The sequence below is a fragment of the Musca domestica genome, unplaced genomic scaffold (assembly GCF_030504385.1).
Source record: "Musca domestica strain aabys unplaced genomic scaffold, Musca_domestica.polishedcontigs.V.1.1 21, whole genome shotgun sequence".
In the NCBI taxonomy this organism is placed as follows: domain Eukaryota; kingdom Metazoa; phylum Arthropoda; class Insecta; order Diptera; family Muscidae; genus Musca; species Musca domestica.
Window position 1 is genome coordinate 13,125,793 of NW_026712258.1, and position 10,948 is coordinate 13,136,740.

The window sequence follows — 10,948 nt, forward strand, 5'->3', positions numbered from 1 at the left end:
AACCTCCTTATCTTGATCTTGTAGGTGCTTCCTGACACGCCTTGGTGACGAGTCTTAGCCACCATATGATTATTTGGATGACCCCTACTGTTTCACCCAAGTAGGTCTTACAGCAAAAGTATTAGATTATGCTGACATAAGAGTCTTCGCCTTTTCATGCAGATGGTCCGGTAGCAGTTCATGGCCGCGTTCTCGCTGGTATGGATAGTTTTCCAATGCGAAGCACTAGTATCTTTGAAAACCACAATTCACTGGCATAGTAAATCACAGACACATATATCGCGTTGTAAGAGGTTAATAAGATCTTCATTGGCGTCTCCGCGTCCTAAGCGCTTCTGTTCAGCGCTTTAAGGTCCTTCTTTCTGTTTTTCAATTTATCGCAGATAGCTTTGGCTTGCGCGAATTATGTTAACATCCCACGACCTGAACATACAACTGTGTTCAAATCTCCGCAGACCATGTGGTAATGACTGTGGCCATTAATTTAATTGTTGATATTTAAAATCTCCGCGAAATACGTCTTCAGACTTATACATACTATCTACACATATATCATCAACAACAGGTCCCGATACCATGATCGTAAAATGAGTAATTATGAAATGGCGGGTTGCAACGTCATGTAATTTATCAGGCCTTTCGACAAAATGGGTAAGTTTGGCTCCTCTTATTCGGGTGGGGGCAACCTCATTTACAAAGCAAAATTTAAAGCAATCACTCTGTGCTGCCAAAGCTGATGACCTCTGGTCATTACCTAGGACGTAATGCCACAGCTCATGGAAATCAACTAGTCCCAGACGGTTTTTTCAGAAAATGGCCTAATGTTGCGCAAATAACGCGGTGTACAGCTATTAACTGGCGGGAAATACGTATAAAAAATTAAAGTTTTCCTTTTTTTAATAAAATAATAGAAATTAGTTTCCCGAGACAGTTGTTTTAGTTGATAACATGGCGCTGGATATTTCAAGAAATTACATAATGTCGGCAGAAGTGCTTCCGATCATATATCTTCAACGAACCTCCTGGCGCCGTTTCAACCTGAGAAAAAGTTCCTGTTTTAAAAACCTCCTCCATATCTCAACCCAAACTCACAAAATGTTATCCCAATACGAATTTTTGGATCAGCAAATCTATCCCTTCTCTTATACAAAATTTAGTACCGTTTGGTACTTTTCGTAGCTTTTTAGTACTTTTTTAAAAATTTATCTTCAAATCTCAATTTTATGCAGCTTTAATTTTGAAAAGTTTATGTTTAGTTCACTGTTAGTCACCTCAAACCTCAAACATTTAAAAAATTTCAGCTCAATTCGTTCACCCAAACCCAAATTGTATCAAATTTAGTTCCATTTAGTACAGTTATTATATATGGGACAAACTTCCAAAATCTCTTCTTATATAAACCCTAAATCTCCAAAGTATTAATAATTTAGCTCCATCCGTTCACATAATACCAAATCGTACCAACTTTAGAGTTTTTAGTACTTTTAGTACTCTTATAGATTGAAAACCCTTTGGTACATCTCATTTACACACTATCGGAGACTCTTATTTAAAAGTTTAGAATTCTAGATCTCTCTCTCTCTCTCTCTCTGTTTGCAATAGTATATATTCATCTGACATAAAGCTGATTCAAATAATTTATACTTATTAACCCTATGCTCCATCATTATTTTATGAAGCAGGCAGCCAGTGACTTAAGTCAGTCAAAAAAAACATTCATGTATTCTCACCCTAATTGCCTCTGCGCCTCATTTCCAAATTGTATGGACTGTACAGAATATTACGTTCATCAATTGCCTTTGTACTCAAAATGATTTGCCATTTAGTTGTATCAAATTTTTAGCATACTTTAAGGCATATCAAAGAAAAATTCTTGTAATCATTTCATTTCAAATCTTCAACGACATTTTTGAGTTAGAATTCACTTTTTTGTTGTCAAAGAATATAAGTCAAATAAACAATTTATTAGGAATTTTTAATTTTCGTTACAATATAACTCAATTAAATTTTGGATGGGTCGAATTTGAAATACTCCCATTAAAAGGCAAGCCAATGATTTTTGTAAGCAAGATATCCTTCAACTGAATCTAACAGAAACGGTGAGTCAATAACCCTCCTGCTTAATTACCTAAAAATTTTGATGAAAATATATCTTTCGATATATTTTCGACAGTTTCGATCTTATGGTCACCCAGGAGCCAGTGTCTCATTGTTTTGGGTTCTTCATAGTCTTCGAGAAGTCTACGGTTATCAATGCTGTTTTCTGTTTCTATAAGGAGATCAAATTCATAATTCATCAGATTTTTCATTCGCACAAATACGGATCGTCGGTTTTTAGTCGCCTGCTCCTTAAATAGTTTAGACGTTATTTTTAAATCCAGTATAACGGTTATCAAACCTGATGCCAAGCATAGGTTGTGGTGTGTCAATTGATTATATGTGGGCGAAGTTTTACGAATCCCAAATACGACAAATTGGTGTATTCGTTTGGGAAGTGTCACTAAGGTCTTCAATATAAAAAATTGTGTGGTTTAATTATATTATGTCCCTTTTGTTGTTGCAAAATGGTCAGGCTTAATTCCATTATTGTTGTTTTTATAAAAACAACGTTTGTTTATTAGTGGAGAACGATGGTAATGTTTACCAGGGGGGGAACGCAGCGAATACCTAGTTTTGGGAAAGAACCACCAATCCTCATCAGTTCCATCGTTTTCCACAAATAAATAAACGTTGTTTTTATAAAAACTACAATAATGGGATTAAGCCTGACCATTTTGCAACAACAAAATAGTATGTTATCCCGAAAAAAACATGCCAACACAGTTATATTAATAGAAAAGGTACGGTAGACAAAGGGGTTTTTGTTGTAACAGACAAACCCAACTTACGTGGTTATGCTACTTCGTTCATGAAAAACGAAAGCGGAGAAAGAGCTTACGATCTCGTCACTTGGGTAAAAAAAGTTTTTTGTCATAGAAGTTATTTTTAAAATAATAACGAACGAGGAGAACATCCCAGACGAAAAGCAAGGGAACTGATAAGGATTGGTGGCTCTTTCCGAAACCTATGTATTTCCAGCCTTACCTGCTGGTAAACATTACCATCGTTCTCCACTAATAAACAAACGTTGTTTTTATAAAAACAACAATAATGGGATTAAGCCTGACCATTTTGTAACAGCAAAATACAAAGGTATCCCGAACAAACATGCCAAGATTGTTATAATTATGTTCCTCCAGATTTTTGTTATCTCCAATATTAATTTTTATACCGTCCACCTTGGAAAGAATGGTATATTAACTTTGTCACTCCGTTTGTAACATCCTTAAATATTCGTCGTAGACCCCATAAGGTATATATATTCATAACCAGCATAAAATTCTAAGTCGATTTCCGCCCGTATGTCTGCCTGTCTGTTAAAATCACGATACAGCCCACATTATTTGACGTAGAGCTTCAACATTTAGCAGAAAAATTTGTATTGTCTCTAGGATGGTTGGTATTGAAAAAGATTATCGGTCCAAATTTAGTACTTCCCGATATTCAGTATTTTTATGATTTTTGCCACATTTTTTCACGAATTTGTCTAAAAATTGGTATTTGTAGGTCATAATGGGTTCTAGCTCGTGTGGCGGAACATTATACTATATGTAGATCTACGTTTTGGTATAGCCCCCATATAACGGTACCCCTCGATATTCTGTATTTTGATGATTTTTACCACATTTTTTCGCAGATTTGTCTAAAAATTGTTTTTTGGGTCATAATGGATTCTAGCTCCGGTCTATAGAGTCTATAGAGATTCCCGTTTTTAGTATGGCCCCATATAACGGCCTGTCTCACTTTATGGTTTCTTGATAAGAACAGTGTTGGCATGTTTGTTTGGGATACCGTAGTATTTTGTTGTTGCAAAAATCGTCAGGCTTAATCCCATTATTGTATCTACGGTATCCCAAACAAACATGCCAACACTGTTCTAATTATAGACAAGGCACCGTCGACGAAAGGGTTTTTGTTGTAACAGACAAAATCAACTTACCAACTGCTGAGAACGGCGTTTTTGGGATGTTCTTGGGGACCTCTCAACACTGGCTCGTACGGCAGCGACATTCTCGGCCGATCGCCTTGGTCGGCTTCTATATGGCCTCTTCGGATAAGAAAGAAAAGAGAAAATTTTTCGTATAAACGCTTAATGGTGTTCTTAGAAGGCGTACTTCTCACATTTTTTAATGTTTTAAAAGCACGTTGAGTTTTCACAATTCACTTCTTCTGTTGAATGTTAATTTCAACTATTTCGCGTGGCGTTTATTGGTTCAGGGTAAAAATCTGCTTGGACTGACGCTTCATGCGCGGTATGTCATTAAGCGATGTGACATCTCTGTCAAAAGTTATGGCATTGCCAGATGGGTCCGTCGAATATGGACAACCCTGTACATGGTTATGTTTCTTTTCGTTGAGATAAAACGAAAGCATAACAAATGGAGAAAGATGTAAATGTTTATAAGTGCGGTTGTAAGATTTAGAAGATTTTCCAAAAGAATTTTAGTTTTATATAATCCTTTTGGTTCCTCTGCTATTGAGCTTACGATCTCGAGCTACGATCTTAAGCCTGACGATTTTTGCAAGTCTCTTGATAAGTTTAACTGCATTATCCTAACGGTCTTACTGGCATATTAAGTTTAAAGTGAAACACGCTTGTATTCAGATACTTGTATATACAAATGTATCCTTTACCCTAAGGAGGAGGGTCAAAATTTAAAAAAAAAAGAAACAAGATAACAAGTGTCAATTTCGGGCCCTCAGCCAGTGTTCGATTATATAAATATATTTTGGCTTCTGTTATGATTATTAAAATTGTTGACCCCTCTGACCGAAGGAATGGGTCAATATTGTCCATTTCATATCGGACATTTATACCCAATTTGATGGGAAATCATAAATTCCATATTCATCTCAGGTTTATCCACCTTCTTTACAACAGATCTTGTGTTGATGGAAATTTTGAGTTATACCAAGTTTGAAAAGAATCGGATGTTAATTTCGCGTTTTATGAGGAAATGGTCCTATCTCTACCATCTTTATACCAGATCTTGTGTTGATAGAAATATTGAGATTTGCCACGTCTGAATCCGCGTTTAATAAGCTTCATCGATATTCAAAATTTTGACCCTTTGTGTGCGAGGTGCCAGAAAGAGTAAACCGATATATCATATCTTCACACTAGATCTTGAGTAAATAAGAGTATTGTGATGTGTAATTTGAAGACAATCAGACTCTAACATCACATTTTATAAAAGTTTTAAAATTTTGACCCTTTGAGTTGACCGATATTGTCTATTTTCACAGCTGGCCTAGCACTGACAATAAGATTGGGATTTGTAAAATTTGCATCGACTGATCCTTTCTCTTTCTAAGAGGTAAATTATGTTTTTTTTTTTTTTTTAAAAGTTCAAATTTTGTATGGGACGTACCAGAAGGAGTGGACCGATGTTGCTCATCTGCGAATACTTTCGGATACTTCTTTCGAGAGTTATCGTGTACACCAGGCAGAAGACAGGAGGACGGACGGACACCCATAGATCGACTCCAAATGTCATGAAACGAATTTGGCCCAAAGGGTCAAAGCCCGTTATTTCCAAGAAGCACATTTTTGACATGATACATACGCTCTGTAGACATATGGCTGAGGATATGAAAAGTTTGAAATCTTTTTTTCAATTGATAGAAGGGTCCATATAATAGATGTTGTAAATTTAAATTTGTTTCCACTAACACCAGGTAGACAAATAAAACACTCGCGGACACGTTCGGTTTTTATCTAGGACTTTATTTTACACTTGTTAACTTTTAGGCAGACACTTTACAAACTGAGATAACTTTCTTTCTCTTCTCATGCTTATATATATATATATATATATAAAAGTTTTTCCAGATTGTTCTATACTAGATAATCGATGTTATTAGGTAACCGGTATTTACATCATCACATGTAGGGGGAGCTGCACAAATATATGTGTTGCAGGGTTGTATTTAATTCACAATAACTGACACCTCTCCTCAACACATATATTTCCTATTTCCTTATTCTCTAATTTATACATACTATTTACATTACAACACTTATTCATTCTTTATAGACATACTATAAAAATCCAGTCATGTCAATCCAAGTTCTTTAACTAGTTTAAAATGAGACACCTTTGATAAATTCTTCTAAAAACTAGAATATTCTTAATCTAGACTATTCTATACACATTTCTTATACGGTGAAACTTTGTATCTATATGTTTTGTTCTGTAGTGATATACTGGATTTCTAACTAAATTTAACGTCCCTACATTATCTCCATTTATCATTATTTTATCAGGACAATCTATTTTAAGTTCAGACAAGAACTTTCTTAAATAAACAGCTTCTTTTGCTGCTGACGAAATAGCAATATACTCGGCTTCTTTGATTCCTATGAAAAAGCACTTCCAGCGAGCATAAACACGGAGCCAGTATACGATTTTCTTGTTTCTATATTACCACCCCAGTCAGCGTCAACATAAGCTATTACCTGTTGTCCGGTCTTTTGATACTGTAATCTATAATCTATCGTTTTATTTAGATACTTCAAAATTCTTTTCACTGCTGTCATATGCTCATAATGAGGATCCGTATTTTTCTGTGAGAGTTTACACACAGAGTGTAGTATATCAGGACGCAAACATATCACTAAATACATTGGTGATCCTATTAACGACTGGTAATCTTTTGAATCTACTCGCTTACAATTTTCATTGCTACATACTATCTTAAATTTCGGTTCTAATGGGGTAAAAACTGACCTACACTCTTTCATTCCATATCTATCTAACAATTCTCTAATTTGACCTTTCTGATGTATATTAATCTTACCTGTAGATCCTTCTCTTTCCATTTCAATGCTCAAAAACTTAGTAGCAGGTCCCTTGTCAACTACATCTACCCTTGCTGCAATATTTTACTTTATATCTTCCATTTCACTTAAGTCTGAACTTGCTATCAAAAAATCATCTACATAGACTGCAATCAAATGTATGTTGCCATTTTCGTTTCGCCTATATAAACATGGCTCACTAGCACACGCTAAAAATCCCATTTCCTTTAATATTTTATCTAACGTCCTATTCCATTGCCTGCCTGATTGCTTTAACCCATACTAAGCCTTTTTCATTAGGGTTCCTTTTGTCAACAAAACACTGAGGCTGTTACATATATATGTCTTCTTTTAAGTCGCTATTTAAATATGCTGTTGGCACTTCCATTTGATGCAAATGTAAATTATACTCTGCTGCAAGAGCTATAACCATGTCTCCGTATAATTTATTCCATATTCATGATCAAACCCTCTTGCAACCAATCTAGCTTTAAGTCGCTCAATTTGACCGTTGGAATAAGGTAAAAACCCACTTGCAGCCAATCACTCTTTGACCTGCTGGCAAATTACTCAATTCCCATGTTTCGTTTTTTATTAGCGAATTATATTCATCTTCCATTGCCTGTTGCCAATATTGGGAATGCTCACTTGACATAGCCTCTTCAACAGTATTTAGTACAACAATATCCTCAACCTTCATTAAATTCAAAACATTATACTGTTTCTTTGGTCTACCTGCTTTACCAGTCTTTACTATTTTTGGTCTACCTGTACCTATACGCGGCTTCTCTCACTTTTCATACTATGATCATCATTGTCATCACTCTTATGGTCGTGTTCCTTATAATACGACAAATTAATTTCTCCACCATTGGTAATCGGAATTCGCACTACATCCTTGTCATTAATTTCCTCTATGAAATACACATCGCGGCTTAACACTACCTTTCTAGTATGTTTATCAAACAAACGATGCGCCTTCGATGTCTCTGAATACCCTACAACCACATACTCTTCACCCTTTGCTCTAAATTTATGATGGTGTTTCTTATTCAGCGCTATTGATGTACAGCCAAAAATGTTTAAATGTTTTACTGCAGCCTTTTTATTATACCACATCTCATATGGCGTTGCCTTGTCGTCTAATGCTTTTGTGAGTGATCTATTTAGCAGGTACGCTGCTGTGTTTACAGCCTCTGCCCACAACGACTCATCTAGATTTGCTGCTACAAGCATAGACCTAGCCATTTCCACTAAAGTTCGATTGAACCGATCAGCCACACCGTTTTGTTGTGGCGTGTGTGGTACAGTGAGTTGCCTAACAATACCATGCTCTTTCAAATATGTATTAAAGTGGCTGTTTACAAACTCTGTGCCATTGTCCATCTCTTTGAACTCTTTAAATTTCTCAAATGTCTCATCTTTTGATTTGAGGAAATAAACAAAAACATAACGCGACATGTCATCAATAAATGTTAATAAATACCGCGAACCCCCAATTGACTGTTTATTTATTGGTCCGCAGAAATCAGTATGGACTAACTCTAATAAGTCTGTCGCTCTGCTCTCAGACTGCGTGAATGGCTTCGCTGTGCACTTGCTTTTCATGTAAACCTTACAATTTATTTCTTTAGGAAAATTTACTTTCATACCATGTACTAATTTTTCATCAACTAATTTCTTTATGCTATTAAAATTTAAATGTCCATATCGGTAATGCCATTTGAGAGCCTCATTATTATTCATAAAAAATTGTTTCTTTTTTTGATGTAAAATCGCCTACCTTTTTTGCGTACAGCACTGTTTTTCCTTTAGCATCAATGACTCTTGCTCCTTTACCATTGAATTTCACTGCCGCCTTATTTGCCACTCTGCCCACAGAAATAAAATTGCACTGCAGCTCAGGCACATACAGAACGTAGAAACACACTGCCTTTGCCTCTCGCCATAGACAAATGAAGATATAGACAACGAAAAGTTAGTTTTTATTTTTTATCCAGGTGACTCTCATCATGTTTTGCATAGTCAACATGCTGATTTACGCGTTCAACCCACTCGACTTCGAAAACACATTTCATCGTTTTTCAAGAATTTCACTTGATTATTCCGGAATTTTTTAATGTCATCACGTAATTTTCGCATTTCTTTCGGTGAGAGCATTTCGTTGTCTATATTTTCATTTGTCTATGCTCTCGCTATGATTTTGTTCTCGCCAGCCAAATTTATTTCTTCATTTTGATCTATAAATTTTCCTCTGTCGCAGCACAAATGAGTTGTAGCGAAACTGTCGACGCACCACAAGCTGGAGTTTAACACATTGTTGTTCTCATTCGTTGGTGCCAGCACACTGAATGACTGTGTGTGTGCTTTGCGCTCATCTTGCCTTTGTTGTTTTTGCATTGGGCAGCGAAATGCCCTTGACGTCCGCAACTGTAACACTTGCCATTTTGTTGTTGTTGTGCACATTCTTATTGCTTCGCTCATTGTTTTTGTTGTTGCTACCTGCGTGGAATTTTCTGAGACTTTCCTTGTTGTTATTTCTATAGAATTTTCTGGGGTGTTATTTTTTGCTGTGCGACACAAATGCATTTTCTGTTGCTACTACGTCACTGGAACCGTTTGCCTTTCTTCTTTCGCCTTCCTCAGCAAGCTTGATCTTTAATGCACTCAGACTGAGCAATTCGTCTCTGGTTTCCAAAGCCACCACAAAATTCTCAAACGACTTTGGCAAGCTTGCTAGCAGCACTATTACAAATAGCTCTTCTTGTAGCTCGATCCCGGTCTCTGCCAATTTGTCACTTACTGCTGGACACATTCAACCTCGCCCATACGCATGCCCAACAATTGCTTAAAAAGGGTGACTTTTCTTACCGGGCCTTTTGGTCTATATACATCTTTTAGGGTGTTTCATGCTTCCGCCGATGTTTTCCAGGTTTTTATGTAGGAGACCTGTCTTGCCGTTATACTCATGACTCGTTATCTTTTTCTGGTTTCTTGGAGGAACCGCTCATCACGTCCCAGCACTCCTGATGCACCAAAACCGCTTTAATCGTAAAGCTCCAGGAGTCATAATTTGCTTCGTCTAGCTTCTCTACGTTAATTCGATGGTCTTTACTGACACACAATTGTGCACTTATTGGCCTTTTTTTTGTCTCAAATGTTCCTTTTATATGTTGACATACTACAAAACGTTTTTATGGCCACACACAAAAATCTTTTTTTTTTCTTTGCAATCCACTTGGCCACACACAATTTGCCAATATTTTGTGGGCAAACACTTTTTGCAATGTTCCTTTTGGGCACCTGTTGTAAATTTTAATTTGTTTCCACTAATGTCCACTAACACCAGGTAGACAAATAAAACACTCGCGGACACTTTCGGTTTTTATTTAGGACTTTATTTCACACTTGTTAACTTTTAGGCAGACACTTTACAAACTGAGATAACTTTCCTTCTCTTCTCATGCTTATATATAAAATCTTTTCTAGATTGTTCTATACTAGATAATCGATGTTATTAGGTAACCGGAATTTACATGATCATATTTACATCATCACATGTAGGGGGAGCTGCACAAATATATGTGTTGCAGGGTTGTATTAAATTCACAATAACTGACAATGGAAGGTTTGAGAATTATTTCATCCAAGTGTTGAACGCCAATTGACTGGTCCCCAATGTGAAATATAATGTCCACCGAACTCACATCTCAATAAGCCCATGGGTGGCACGTGGCACCGTCTTATTGAAATCACATGCTCTTCCACCAAACTGTGACTCTGTGGTGTGCGCCTTTAAAAGGGGTAACCCTGAAAATAATTGATAGCTAGAAGAAGAAGAAAAATGTTGCCAACCATTACTAGGAAACAGCTGATTATTCCAATTACTGAAATGTCAATAAGGGGGAATAATGAAAAAAAAAAAAGAAAATGGAAAAATTAAATGAGGAAAATGGCAACCAGAATTTCCTGACAAAAACTGTAAGAAACTGTGTCCTTTTTGATTTTACCTGCGAAGAAGATTGGATGCGTGGCTCCCTGTAACCA

At 36.3% G+C, this 10,948-nt stretch overlaps 1 long non-coding RNA gene across 1 annotated transcript; it reads right to left on the reverse strand.

Annotated features, from left to right (window-relative positions):
• Positions 1-10,277: 10,277 nt before the first annotated feature.
• Positions 10,278-10,947, reverse strand: LOC131802476 (uncharacterized). Its single transcript, XR_009342221.1, has 2 exons — positions 10,912-10,947; positions 10,278-10,788 (listed from the first exon to the last, which is right to left on the reverse strand). It is a non-coding gene; the product is annotated as an uncharacterized LOC131802476 (long non-coding RNA).
• Position 10,948: the final 1 nt, after the last annotated feature.